Raw genomic sequence first — 15,700 nt, forward strand, 5'->3', positions numbered from 1 at the left:
TTTGCAATGAGTTAGCCTCCTTTCTAGAGTAAGGGGGACGGCAAGTGCCCAGTAGTGAAATGAAGAATCTCCTGTCAATAAGCAATCGAGTGCGAAAGAAGAATACATTGTGGTGTTTTGACTACTTGAGTCGAATCCAAGTCATGCCACAAGGAGGCTTGGATTCTAGTGCATCATGTGAGATGTCAATATCCTCATTGAAAGCCATAGTAATCTCTACCGAAGGATGATGTTGCTCACATAAAGACTATGGCATGGTTATCTGCAAAGCCATAATAAGAACCTTAACATCCAACAAGGCATGAAACCAACCTTCCTTCTTGGATAGGGTGGTAATAACTGATTAAGTACTTAATTACAACAATCAATAAACGAGCATAAACTGAAATGCACACTTAACAATCTTGGACAATAAACACCTTGTTGGCCCCAAAACTAGCGTCCCTTGCGGTATTTCCTTAGATTATAGTGCAATTGGATGGAGTACAACCGGGATTACATGATCTCCTTTACTGATCCAAAAACCCCTTGCTGTCCAAATTGATCAACAAGTATTCCGAGCAATTTTCCCCTTGAATTTCATCTAGAACTTGTACAAATTGGACCCACAATTAGCCAAATGTTGCCCCAATTTACAATGAATGAGTTAGCACCTAAAAATCCCTAACAATTCCTTGAATTGCAGGTGGAGATTTCAATGTATGACAACCTTGATTGATGGCACAAGTCCCAAGGTGGCTGCTAAACCCTGATTTCTACAGAAATTTAGGGTTTACAACAGAAATTCTCTTGCTGTCCACCAAATCTGGCTGTGATCTTCTCCAAAGCTGAGAAACACTAAGACAAAGCTAGAGCAGGTGGGAGAATCCTAAGAGTAGAGAGAAATCTGAGATTCTTTGCAAGAAAATGCCAAAATCTGCTTGCTACCTTGTTCAAACTGCATTAAATGCAGTCGCCTGCTGCCATGAAGGCCCAAAATGTCATCACTTGATCAGCTAAGCTGCCACAAGCCCCTAGGAAGAGTTCTCTTGCTATCACCTGCCGCCTATAGGCCCCAAATGGCTATCACCTACCTCTGGTAGGCCCCAAATGGATGTCGTTTGTTGCAATGGCTGATTGCTGCCTGTGCAAAATGACAGCAGTTGCTCCCTCTCTCTCATACCAAAAAATGCATTGAATGGCTCTCTACCAGCCCAAAAACGGTTTTCTCAGTTGCATGGGTATTTTTGCCAAGTGACAACTTTCTAATCCCATTTTCCAGCCATTAAATTAATTTTCATAATTAATTAATTTTAAAAATTAATTTCAACCCTTCTGACCCAGCCCATATTAAATGTGCCTATCCATAATTAAATTGGCTAGGCCATTTGCAACATGGAGTCGTCCCCAACCTCAATTGACCCTTACGCTAGCATTAATTAATTAATTAATGCTAGTCCTTAGTGTCACCACTAATATTCAATGGTCAAATAACTGTCCTAGGGTCAAAATTGCACGAATTGACAACCACAACTCAAATGGCATAACTTGTCACAACTTTTATCTTTGACATCCACTAACTCCTCGAGGTCCTTGGCCATCAACCATGAAATAACTGCACTGTGCCGAAGGAAAAGCATACTGCATTGAAACTTCCAAAAAGCATCACAATCACAACATTGGCCACCATTATCTAACCATGCCATAAGCCCAAAACTTGCTGAAAATTTCCAGCCAGCATAAACATGACATAAAACTATAAAACAATCCAAAATTGTTGCTAGAAACCCATTGGATGCATGCATAACTCATGTTTCTCAACAGTTCTCACTTCCCAACCATAGTAAAGCATAAATTCAGCATAAAGCATGACTGCAACAATCAATGGCATAACTAACATGCTGTTGTCCATGGAACCAGCTGAACCATTGAAAAATGAGCATAATCTGATCATAAACTGATCTAAGAACTAGTCACTAATTGCTGCAAATGTGATCCCAAGCTGATCACAAATTGAGTGCAGAAACTGATGCAAAATCGATCCAAAAATAGCCATAATCTGATCATAAACTGAGTACAAAAACTGATGCAAAACCAATCCAAAAGTAACCATAATCTAATCAAAAAATGATCTGAAACTAACTGCTGCAAATGTGATCTCAATCACAAACTCGGTGCAAATACTGATGCAAAACCGATCCAAAGGTAAACATAATCTAATCTCTAACTAATCAAAAATTAAGCTGAAATTGATCAAGAATTGATCTCAAACTGATGATAAACTAATGCAAAACTTGTGTCAAACTAATGCAAATGTATAGTTTCAATGCTTGTACTGCTACTAGCCTTCCTTCTCTGATAGGGTGGTAAATAACATGCTTAAGCACTAATTACAATAAGCATAAAATTCACACAAATTGAAAATGCACACTTTACCACTTTAATCTTGGACAATCAACACCCAGTTGGCCCCAAAACTGGCGCCCCTTACGGTATTTATTTATCTTATATCACAAATGGAAGGAGCACAACTGAGATACTCTAATCTCCTCCACTAATCCAAGTGCCTCTTGCTATCAAAACTGACTACTAACAAGCCTCCAAACCAATTTGCCCCTTGGTTTGCTTGGGGATCAATCTTCACCCTACTCCTTGAAATACAAATTCAACCCCAAATTTGATATTGCCTAGTTGACTTCTTAAATCTCCCTAAAATTCCTTACTTTCGACTACTAGAATTTAAGTCCAAGGCCCTTAATTCTGAGCTCACATCCCAAGGCAGCTGTCAAACCCTAATTTTTGCTGTAAATTAGAATTTACAACAGAGATTGACTGAATCTCTTCCTCTCATGGCTCAAACTGCTAGAAAATGCTAAGATAACTTAAGAGATGGCTGGGGAATGAGAGAGAATGTTGTAGAGAGAGAAATTTCAGAGTTTCATCGCGAGAAACATTGGGAAAACTATTGTTGCCCTGCTCCAACAACCATGGAAGCTGTCATCTATAGCTTAGGATCACCACAAAGACTGTTGCCCCATCCTATATGTTGTCATCTACACTAGAAGAAGGGTTGCTGTCACTACTCCTAGAGGGCTCCAAACTATTGTCACATGTTGTAGGACTGACCCCTAGCAATTGCAAATCACATCAACAGCCTCTCCTTGCTCTCTAACAGCCTCCTTCTCTCTTATCATAGCTGGAATAGACTCCACTAGTCCCTAAAAACGCTTTTTCCACTTGCATGGGCAAGTTTTACCAAGTGGCAACCTTTTAGTCTCACTTTTCAACATTATCTAGCTTATTAATTTTCAGAACAGTAATGCTAAAAATTGATTTAATAATAATTCTAATGCTCAAAAATTTATTTTCACTAGCCGATAATTAAATTGGCTAGGCCAATTTATCTTCCAAATATCCTTAAGTAATTATTAGCCCTTAGATTGGCATCAATTTAGTAGTCTCTAATGTCACCACTAACATTACTAGCCAATAAATTGATCTAGGCCCAAATTTAACACCAGATGCCACCTAGTACCTATCAAACATAACAAATTATAGCTTTTGCCATTGGCACCCACTGCATCCTCAAGGTTCTTCGCCTATTACATGAAATAACTGCCATTTGCATTACATGTGCTAAACAACCTTGCACATTTAATTGATAACTTAATCAAATATTATTGGCAAGATTAAAGCATCTCCAAATTTCACATCCCCGTGACAGACCTCCCCCTTGAAATCCTACAATCGTCCTTGATTGCATTGCATTGTGCCGAAGGAAAAGCATAACTTAATCTCACAATGACTAGTACACTGAGTAGTGACCTAATGAAAGACATACTATCAACACAGTACCTTGGATGCATACTGAATGCATCCGAGATCCACTACATACGAGAGTTGTCCACAACTCGTAGAGTGGAAGTACTACTCCCCCCCCCCCCTTGAGCATCAGGCAATGCTTCGGACCCTTGCTTTGCTAAACCTAATTGATCCCAAACTGAAGTCGGCTCCAATTGAAAGGCATCTCGTTAAAGTTGCAACAATTGAGGATGGTCTATTAAGTTATTCTCTTCCATCCACTTTGCATCATTTGATAAATCAATGATGAAGCTTCACCAAGAAACATATGAAAACATTACCTCTAACTTTACTTGCCTCGAAACCTCCACTAGGTTGTAGGCATTTCTTCCCCTTAAGCATTGCAATGCTTTATATTTTCACATTGCTGCAATTACAACTTAACTAATATGCAACATTGCATCTAGTTGACTAGCCTTTCATTTGTATCTAACATGCTAGGAGCACCAAATGAATAAGGAAACATTCTTGTTTGCATACTTTGGACCATTGCAATGTGATTATGCATGGGAATTTGCATACTACCAGCCACACCAAGATACATTTTCCCATACATTACATGCATTACTAGCAGCATTTTTCCTCATGATTAATACTATATGGAGCATTTGCATAACCAATGTTAATGCGATGAGTCCCAAACAAAGTGATTACATATATGCATTGCCAAACTTGTCACTTTGTGCCCTAGCATCATGCCAACATTGCTCTACATGGAATTATGCATATTATTGGCCTTGCATACCATGCGTTAGTTACTGCATTGCCCGCAGGTCAGTTTGCACAACCCCTTTGCATGCTGCTCTGCAGTCCTACAGGACATCGGTATGTTGGTCGGCAGTGTGTTAGGTCAACTGCGCGCCGGACTAAACATGGCAATGGTAGATCAACTGCACACCCCTCTCTCTCTCTCTCTCTCTCTCTCTCTCTCTCTCTCTCTCTCTCTTCGTAAAAGGTAATTGTATTAATTACGAAAAAAGGTACAAGATTACATGATTACATGATTACAAGAGACACAAGGGCCCTAGGCCAACGTGTGGGAAATCCCCGTATTAATGCACTAAAAAGGTTACACCAATCATGGCAACGACCCAGAGGCAATTGCCATATGCCAGGGATGCAAATCCTCCCGAGGGAGCAAGTCGGAGTGTCGAATGAGATCTAGCTGCCAATGCAAGAGCCCTTTAAGCCTGGCAATATGTCTCGATACATTAGAGGCCGAATCAAAGAGAAAAGCATTGCGCGTGGTCCAAATGTGCCAGCATCCCCAGTATCTGAAAAAGTGAAATAAGATCTGCATATGTAACTGTGGCGGTGTGGGGTACTTTGGGCGCACAAAAACCCAATCGAAAGGAGTTAGTGAGGACCCCACCACCACGCGCCAGATTTGCGACAAGAGTAACCAGATATTCTTGGCGAGCGGGCAAGAAAGAAAACGATGTCGGGACGATTCCGCAGTAGTAGTACAGAAGAAACAATTGCCATTCGAGATTCGACGCTTGGAAAGGGCCGAGACAAGAGGAAGACCACCAATCATTACCCGCCAAAGAAAGACTTTGCATTTGAAAGGTGCCTTATTCCGCCAGCCCTCCATCAGCGTCGCCTGCCACCATGACAGCGATTTCCGCAGTCCCCAAACAGTATTAGCTTTCACACCCAGCCATTGGTGATCTTGAATGAAAAGATGATACACCTGATTAGTAGAGGCCTTTTCCAGACTCAACCGGCCTGCAAGGTCCCAGTCCTGCCAAGGACGATCCACAGCCAGGACAAGAAAGGGTTGCCTACCCTGAAGCTCCAACAAAAGCTTTTCCCATAAACCACGGTATCCGCGCGGGATCCTGAAAAGTCTCCTAGCAGTCCGAAACGATGCGAGGACATTGTGAGTGGCAAGGGTAGCATCCGCAATCGAAGTCACACCTAAACGGGCCATGCGGTTAAATCTCGGTCTGAGCTGATGTTTGTCTTCCCATGAAAGTAATCTGGATACTGCCAACAATTCCAGCTGAAAGGAGTTAGTCTGCAAGCGGTCCCCTACTGGATGCCAACGGGCCTTTTGGAGCACCACTTTCCAAGAGCCGACCAAGTGCAGTAACAAAGAGGAAGAGGGACTGGAAAATCGAGAGTCAGCATTAAGGACATGCCACCAGGAGGCCCGAAGCCGTGTGTTACCATGGCGTAGCCCGCTGTCCTCAAGAAAATAACGGGCTATGATGGTCCACGGGTGATGATCCACACACATGGCACGAAAAAGAGACCAATGAAGAGCCAGCATATGAGTTTCTGCATCCAAAATAGCGCCACCACCCATGCGTTTAGGGGTGCATGTATGTGACCATGAAATCCATGAAATGCCTGCCTGCAGGGAATCCTTCTTCCATAGCATGAAACGAATGGGATGAGTGAGAGCCTTCAAAGTAGTAGGCGTCCACGGCAGCAATGGCAGGAAATACGTTAGCATTGGTAGCATAATTGTCTGAGCCACTTTGAGGCGCACATGGAATGGCCACGCTTGCGACTTCCAATACATAAACTTCGCTGTCAGTTTTTGTGAAATCCACTCCAGTAGGTCCTTTGGCCATACATCCACTCCCAACGGGTATCCAAGATGCCTGACAATGGATCCACGGGAAACCACTTGGCCCTGCCAGCCTAATGACTGTAAATCAAGCTCCGTGCAACTGAGAATGGCCGACTTAAAGGCATTGATGCGAAGACCAGAGGCCTGACCAAAAGAGCGTCCAAACATCTAATGCCTTTCGAATGTTGTCCCTGTCTGCCTGCAAAATCATAAAGGTGTCATCAGCCAAAGATTGGCTAATGAAGTGCTGCCCCAAAGGAAGAGACAATCCTGCCAGCTGAGCAGAAGCCGCCATTGAGGATAACATTGAAAGGACCGGGTGAGTCGCCAAGGCAAAGAAGAGAGGACTCAAAGGGCAACCCTGTCTGACCGAGCGTGCAAGGACAAATGGCTCTGTAACCCCACCATTGAGCATAACTCTTGAAGAAGCCGTAGCACTAATGGTGTAGATCAATCGGGACATCCGGGTACCAAAGCCCATAGCAGACATGAGATCTGCAATGAAAGACCAATCCACATAGTCAAACGCCTTTTCCAAGTCCAATTGAATCAATACCACTTCCTAACTGGAGTGCCGCGCATAGTCAATAGCCGTTTGCACATTCAAGATATTATGCAGAATGTTGCGGCCCTTTATGAAACCATATTGGAGAGGATGCACAATAGCTGGAAGGTGCTTGTGAAGCCGATTCGCCAGCACTTTGGAGAAGATTTTATACATCGAGCCCATCAAAGAAATTGGTCTCCAGTGTTGCAGCTTTGACGGCGAAGGGACCTTGGGGATCAGTTTGATAAGGCCTTGTTTCCATGAGGAAGGCATGACCCCTGTTTCCCAAACCTGCTGACACATGACCGCCAATGGCTTCACCAACTGCGTGGCCGAGTTCTCAAAGAATTCATTAGTGAGACCATCCCAACCAGGACTTTTATCCTTAGGCAGGTGCAACAAAACATCCATAACCTCCTCCTCGCAAATATCCGCCTCCAAAGTGGCTTGCATATCAAGTGGAACCTGCTGGCGGACCAGATGATAGAAGACCGAGCGGGCATGCGTAACATGGCTAGAAGGCGGGGGAGAAGAACCAAGAAGTTCCATAAAATAATTTCTGCACATAGTGACAATGGTCTGCGGATCAGTGACCATGCGACCTTCCGAATCCTGGAGTCTAGTCATATTTTCGCGAGCCGGAGAAGCATGCAAGACGCAAAAGAACTTATGAGACTGGCAGGCACTATCTTGTAATGTGTCAGTCAAGTTATGCAGCTTGGCCTGCTGATAAGATTTCAACTGAAATACTTGAATAAGATGGGCCAAACGCCTTTCTAGTGACAGCAGAAAATCATCATCTGGGGAATCCACGAGCAAGGAACGGACCAAAGCCAGTAAGTCCTCTGCTGCATGTCGACGTCGCCGACAAAGAGAGGCATGATGAATCCCATACTGCCGAGCAACCCGCTGCACATTAGAGAGCAGCCGTGCAAATGCAGCCAAGCCGTCAGAGGCGAAGTCCAATAAGAACCTCTCAATCAATTGCTGCATATAGCCCTGAAAAATTGGATGCTTTAAATAAGAGGAGTTGAAACGTAAAGGGAGCCTATCCAGCAACTGCATAAAAGGTGCAATAGATTGTGCCCGCATCTCAAGCTAGAGGGGGAAATGGTCCGACAACGCATATTGCTGCAAGACCTTCATTTCCAGCATCTCGGGAAGAAAATCATCCCCTTGCATGATATACATTCGGTCCAACAGCGACCAAGTAGTTGCATATTGTGCGGAATGAAAAGTAAAGCCTGAAAAAGAAGGGTGAAGCCACGACCAAAGATCTTGCTTAAGCATGCGCAAAGCAAAGGAATTCCACACCCGACTTTCCGGCGTATCCATTACCGAATGCCCTGAAGTGGACTGAGAAGAGTCAACACACATATTGAAATCTCCCATCAAAAACCCCCTTCGGCCAAGTGACATGGAGCCCTGCAAAGTCGACCAAAGATCCCGTCGGGATGAGGGATCATTCGGAGCATAGAGGCCCAGCAACCATAAAATCTCTCCTTCAAATAAGACTTCGATTACCAAAAAGCGGCCCTGCACATCATTTTTGACAAGAACAGGCTGGTATTTCTCATGGACAATCATCAGCACGCCCGAATAGTGCGTAGCATGTGTCCCTGCATAAAACAGACGGAAGCCATGACAATCCACAATTTTCCCTGCTTCAGCGTGACTTTTGTGCTCAACTGCACATAATACATCCCAGTGGTTCTCATGCAAGACAGTCCACATGGCATGTTGCTTATGGCGAGAGCAAATGCCTCGCACATTCCACGTGGCTATCTTCATATATCTTCAAAAAAGGAAATCAGGAACGAGGCGCCTGTTGCCTCGATTTCACCTTTTCCGCAAGAGCATCTAGGACACCCTCATCCAGAAAATCAGCCAATACTGCAAACGAATTCTGGCGACCTGCTTTAGAGGTAGAAGGAAAATCCACTGCCTTGGGAGTGGGGGGGGGATAACGCCGATCCCAGGGTATAATCACATTACCTTTTGTATCAAACGCCAGCTTAGCAGGTGGGCCCTTGGGGCTGTCTGTATAGGCTTTCCCTGTAGACTGATTACGGGGGGCAGACGGGGCCATAGTACGCACAGCCGGCTGTGAAGTGAACATTTCTTTCCTGCGCATATACGTGCACACGGAATCCTGTGAAGTATTAGGCCCAGGATCCGCCAGGCCTGCATCCAACTTTTTACCTTTTTTTTGACGTGCCTCAATCCAATCAGTGCTACGAGAATCCAAACCCAGGACCTATTGTTTGCCTTTATCCACGACATTTGGTGGCTGAAGGGCCTCCTGTGTCGGGGCATCAAGCACCATGTCATCCTTAGGCAGCACAACCTGCGCATCCTCGGAAGACGGTTGCCTTTCAGGGCATTCGGCCATGAAATGCCCCAATTTACCACATGAAAAGCAGTGGCCTGCAAAGTTGCCCCATTTCAAGCGAAAATGCAAAGGATGCATGCCAGAACAATTGAGGCGAAGCCACGCAGGCCTTTTCTTGGCTGTGTCCCATAACATGCATAAACGGTTTCGATTCATAGCCCTGAGGCTTGGGGGCACCAGCACTGTTCCCACAACGGCCATCGCATCCTTCAACAATGGCCAATAAACTGCCGGACAATTTTCCACTTCCACCCATACCGGGCATTCTCGTTGAAGCAGACGCTGGAAATCGCCCATAGGGCGCCATGGTACAACATGGACCAAGCGGCGATCAAAGAATAATGGCAGCTTGGACAGGAGCTCAGCTCGATGTGTTTCCGATTTCAACAGCACCTCATAAAAGCCGCGAGGTCCAAGGAAGATCTCCTCAACACACTCCCCTTGCAATAAATGGTGCATCCACTGGCGAATATGTGAAAGCACTGGGATCCTGCCAGTGAAGAAAAGTATAACTGCACGGTCATAAAACACCGAGAAGGACCGCAAGACTGATTTCGGGTCCACCGTGGCTTCCAGCACATCATCAGTTCCCGCGTCAGAAAAAGTTTCATTGTTGTGCTGGACATAATCGCCAAGCAGAGTATTGGCAAAGTCCAGCAAATGCTCCCAGTCAATCTCCTGCGAATCCACAGGATCAGAGGCAACCTGCGCATAGGAACGTTCCTGAGGACCCAATTGGCTCGTCAGAAGTATACTTGGAGCGTTTGCCCGCAGGCGGCAGTTCAGAACCCGGAGGCATCTCCTCCGTGCAGGGCACCATATCCTCCGGCTCCTCTGTATCGGAATCAGGGCCAAGGGCTGCCACCGTCCGGTCTAGAAAATCCATATCCAGGCCAGCCATACTGCTTCCTTAGCTCTGCACGCGGACGTAAAGCAGGGGACCACAGGCGAACAGGCGTGCACTCGTTCAGGCCTCTCTCTCTCTCTCTCTCTCTCTCTCTCTCTCTCTCTCTCTCTCTCTCTCTCTCTCTCTCTCTCTCTCTCTCTCTCTCTCTCTCTCTCTCTCTCTCTCTCTCTCTCTCTCTCTCTCTCTCTCTCTCTCGTTGGCTCTCTCTCTTGCTCGCTCTGCAGGTCCCGCAGACCTGCAAAATCAGTGCACCACCCGGCTGCAGCAACAGGACTGCAACGGAGAACCGGGTAGACACGCGCAGATGACCCGGGGTGCCGGATAACAGGAGAAACACGGGGGAGGCGTAAATGTGGCTGCATCAGCCCCGCACGCTGACACAGAGAAGTCTACCACAGGCGGAGCAGATGGCAGGCAGGGCGGACGACAGGCGGGGCAGACGTCAGTCAGGGCGGACGTCAGGCGGGGCAGTCGTCAGGCAAGGCGGTCGTCAGGCAGGGCAGACGTCAGGCGGGGCAGCATTCGACAGGAGGGGCAGACGCCAGACGTCGATGCAGGCGGGCAGACGAAGTCGCAGCAGGCGTCCAGCGAGCAGGCGCGAGGCATGAACGAAGGCGTGAACGGGCGCAGGTACAGACGGGCGATGGTACCTGCGACAGGCGTGGCCACAAGAGGGACTGACGGGCGCAGCAACGGCACGTCCTGACGGGGTTCGCGGCTACACAGGGTGAACGACTCGCTCGCTAGGTCAGGCGGGATGAAGGTCCGCCATCGCTCCTCGCTCCCTCCGAGTTCTCTCTCTCTCTCTCTCTCTCTCTCTCTCTCTCTCTCTCTCTCTCTCTCTCTCTCTCTCTCTCTCTCTCTCTCTCGTTCGTTCTCTCTCCCGTCTGTTCTCCCGTCGCTGCCCCGTCCATTATACCTGCTCTCTCTCCCTCCATTCTCCCAATTGATTGTCCGTCCGTTCTCCCGTCGCTGCCCCGTCCTGTGCGCTCTCCCGTCTACCGCCACTATCTTTCAGTCGATCACGTCACTCCAAGAAAAGGGTGGAGATCACACCACTCCAAGAAGGGCCGAACAGGAAGGGCGCTAGAATTATATTCGAAGGCCCTCAATTGTGTTCACACCGGTGGAGCAATATGTCGTAATCAACTTGCGCCCAACACAACAAGACGGAGTTCACCCCCAAAATGGAGAAGGTCCAGATAGAGCAGATGATTACCAATGCCATCAACAAAGTCAAGAAGGAGTATGACAACGGACTGAGCATAGTGAACAGGCAGCTGAACGATAAGATTAAAAAGCTGGAATTGAAGATAGAAGCCCAAGATGGGGAGATTCAATCACTTAGGCAGCTACTGACTGACATTCAGCTCAGCTCCAAGCTAGAGGAAGGAGAAATTCAACCTAGCATGACTGAGGAGCTCACCCACATCAAAGAGGAAGTACAACAACTCCAAAAAAAGGAGGAGGAGACGACGAAGGAGGCTATCTCTTGGGCAGAGATGCTCAAGAAAACCCAACAGCAAGTAGAGGAGGCGGAACAATGGATTCAAATTGCAAAGAAGGGGAAACACCTAGCACCACACCTACAACCACCATAATCAATGACACATTGGAGGAGGAACAAAAAAGGAAAATGAGAGCACTCCATGTTTGGGTGACGGGGCTGAAGATGCATGAAAAACTGGATGAGGACACCAAGGTGCTATACACGCTAATGAATATTAAGAAAGACACGCATGTCTCCAAGCACCCGCTTGGAGAGTAGGCAAGAAAAGCACAAAAAGGAAGAGCTCAAAAGAGCGTGCACTCATTCTCCACTTCCCCACCATGGAGGCTGGGAGAGACTTCCTAGCTCAACGCCGTACATTGAAGGGAAGCAATGTGTTTTTGGGTGACGATCTCACACCAACCCAACTAGCCCACATGAGGGAGTGCATGCCAAAAATTAAGGCAGCCAGGGAGGAGGGCAAACTTGCCTTCTACAGAGGAGGGAGAGTGGTAGTCATGGAGAGGCGCCACAAATGACGGCATAAGACCCATGGGACCAGCCTTGCAATGGCAGTCTGGAACTGTAACGGAGCCCTCCAATTGGATGTGGGAGCTTTTGAGGAGACATTCAGTGGGAGAGATATAGTGTTCTACTCAGAGACACATCAGGGACCACATACTACACTTCCACGGGTGACAGGCTATAGGTGGGAGTCAGCTTGCAAGAAGGAGACACGCACAGACCACAGTAATCGCGGGTCGGGAGGAGTGGCAGTGTTATTCAGGAAGGAGATACAGCACATGATCCAAGTGGTCCGCAGAGATGAGCAGGCCAGATACATGTGGGTGAGAGTGTGTGGTGAGGAACGCACTTTGTATGTTGCCATATGCTATTTTCCCCCTATGACGTCCCGATACCCCCCACCCAAGGGGCAATCACCATATGTGGCTTTGGATGAGGATATTTGGGAGTTCTCGAAGGAGCGAGAAGTTATCTTACTAGGAGACTTTAATGCCAAGATAGCCTCCCATCAGGTGTCTTTCTTTGATGCATCTGAGGAGATGCTACAGGAACAGGATGTGTCAAAGCTACAACTGGAGAGGACATCTCAGGATATGGGGGAAGTTACCGAATATGGGAGATACCTTGTGGAGATGGGCACAACACACAGGTTGGCCATTCTTAATGGCCTAGCTAGATACCCCCTATCCGGCACCTTCACATGTTATCCTCACCGACATGGTGCCAGCATAGTAGACTATGTTCTTGGCCCACCGATGCTGATATCTCACATCTAGGACCTCTCGGTATCCCCACGCCTTCTCGGAGTTGCAGTGGATCATGCCTACATATCATTCACCATCGACCTCGAATTCAATGACATGCAGACCCATCATGCAGCTCACCGACACCCGAGATACCTCTTTTCCAAAGAGACAAAGGATACCTATGAGGCGGAGATCCTTAGATTGTTACATGATGCAGACCCCGACGTTCCATTACAGGAGCTGACTCAACAGTTTAGTGAGGCCCTACACATCGCTGCAGGTGTAGCCTTCCCACACTCAAGACCCACACAGAGAGCCTCCACCGGGGTGACACCTCGAAACAGCTGGTATGATGATGAGTGCCGTGAGACCACGGCTACAGAGAGAGATAGCACTAGGGTCCACTACCCACAGACAGGCACAGATACTCTTTAGGCGCCTCACATGGTGGAAGAAGAGAACATTCTTGGCCCAGCTGGAGCGACACCTATATCAGTTATTCTTGAGCTAGGACTCTAGAGAGGCTTGGAGGCTTTTCAAAGAGCATTGCCCGACCACACCTATTATGTCCACCGCTGTATGGGAGGAGTATGCAACTAGTCTTTATACTGTGGAGGGTCAGCCACCTCTTCCTGACCCACTTGAGCCTTGTCCACAGACCACCGCTTTCTTTACAGAAAGTAGGGTCCAAGAGGCCATTAACAGACTTAGCAGAGGAAAGACTCAAGATCATGATGGATTAGTAGCCGAGCACTTGATCCGTGCTAGAGATTTGGTGGCAGGATTCCTAGCTTACATGTTTAACAAAGCCATGTGTGAAGGCCTACCAGAAAGCTGGAGCACGAACACTATTGTGCCTATCCTCAAGTCAGGGGACCCTACTCTACCCAGTAACTATCGGACTATCATGGTTGGGCATACATTGGCTAAGTTATATGCTTCCATCCTTGAGCATGAGTTAAGCAAGTGGGCAGAGATGTGGGGTCTTAGAGCGCACGGACAGGCTAGCTTTAGGAGAGGCTTCTCCACATTGGATCACATCCTCACACTCAGAGTGATCATTGAGGAGGGAAGGGTCCATGGCCGACGGACCTACTGCTGCTTTGTGGACTTCCGCAAAGCCTTTGACCCAAGGTGGGTGTCCATGTATCTCGGGCGAACAATAAAGCCATCATCTGTAGTATGAAGGAAATGCACACGGTAGAAAGCCATCTTTGTCCCTAGCTCCTGCCCTGGCATCAACCATGTTCGCGTGATATCCAATTGGGTAAGATCCATCTTGATGATCTTGCAGATCTCTAACCTGCTCAGATCAAGAGATGGTGCATCAAGGGAGTACTGGAAGGGGGGTAACTTGTCCATGCTAAAGCCATGCAGCTCAAATCAGGCCGACATCTGTGCATACCAACATGAAGTATCACCTTCTCTGGCAAGCTGCCTGGAGGACTCAAGGGCCAACCGTGCATATCTGTGTCTGGGTAAGTCCCATAGGCTATGTATGTATGTGACTGATCGAGTGAGAGCCTCTACCACAATCGGTGTAGCTGCTAGCTCGGCTTTGATGATCTCATGTGGCACTGAGGCCTTACATCTGATCATCCTGGATATCATGGACACTAGGGGTTTCTCCATCAACCTCCATCTGTTATAAGTGCGCCTTGATCTGCTACAGTGGTTAAGACTAGGCCCCCATATCTGTACTCCATAAAGTAGTGTGGATGTGACCAGTGTATTGAAGAGCCATAGCTTGGTACGGGGTTCTTGGAATTGCACTTGTGAGCACATCCTCTCCAAACCACCTAGTGTTGTGTATCTACGAGTTAGTCTAGTGTCTGCTGCCTCTCGCATAGAAAAGGTGGGCCCTGTGAATAAGACTCCTAGGTATGTATAAGAATCCATATACTCTAGCTCCTTAGATCCATATGTGAATTTAGGTGTTGATCTCCTGACCCACTATGGTGTAGTCTTAAATACCATCACCTTGGTTTTACCAAGGTTCACTGAAAGCCCACTATCCAAAGTATAGGAGTGTAGTGCATCCAAGTGCCTTTGTAGACCCTCTGGAGAGTCAGCTATCAATACAATGTTATCTGCATACAGTAGGAGAGGTATCTAAGTGCCAGCCAATGGAGCTCCTCTATCTCCTTCTTGTGAAATGTAGTCAACAATCCTATCAATGTACATGCCAAATAATGTCGGAGAGAGGGGACATCCCTGCTTCACCCTAATGGTGGAGTAAATAGGTGCTGAAAGGGCCTCAGGTGTCCGGACTCTGCCCAGAACTCTCTCTTACAGTGCCAAAATACCCCAATTGAGCTCTTTCGGTACTCCCATGGTATGCAATCTATTTATTAGCCTGTCTCTCGGTACTGTGTCAAAGCAGATATAGATCCATCCCACCAGAGGAGCACATATGCCAGATATGCCAATTAGAACCAGAGACAGAGGAGCATTATATTTGCGGCTGCCAAACGTATTATGAGGTCCGTGGTCGTTTCCACTGTCTCTTTAGAGATGGATTTGGACCACTATCCAGAGTCATGGATTTTACAGATCAGCGATGCCTTGGCCTCTTTCTTCTTGAGATACAACGGCTTCGTGACATGCATCTCAGGAGTACAGCTGCCCCAGGACATCGAGGCCCTTCACAGAGATAGCTCACAGACTTCTTTG

At 47.0% G+C, this 15,700-nt stretch overlaps 1 protein-coding gene and 2 pseudogenes across 3 annotated transcripts in view; 2 read left to right on the plus strand and 1 right to left on the minus strand.

Moving 5' to 3' along the window:
* The window catches only part of DWA1 (DWD (DDB1-binding WD40 protein) hypersensitive to ABA 1), a 62,834-nt gene that overhangs the window by 26,669 nt on the left and 20,465 nt on the right, over positions 1-15,700 (minus strand). The gene's annotated exons all lie outside the window — the stretch shown is intronic.
* LOC148028397 (uncharacterized) lies at positions 11,455-12,295 on the plus strand (annotated as a pseudogene).
* Positions 12,326-14,092, plus strand: LOC148028398 (uncharacterized; annotated as a pseudogene).

The sequence above is a fragment of the Lygodium microphyllum genome, chromosome 12 (genome assembly GCF_053477565.2).
Source record: "Lygodium microphyllum isolate KBCC chromosome 12, Lygodium_microphyllum_v1.1.10, whole genome shotgun sequence".
Taxonomy (NCBI): domain Eukaryota; kingdom Viridiplantae; phylum Streptophyta; class Polypodiopsida; order Schizaeales; family Lygodiaceae; genus Lygodium; species Lygodium microphyllum.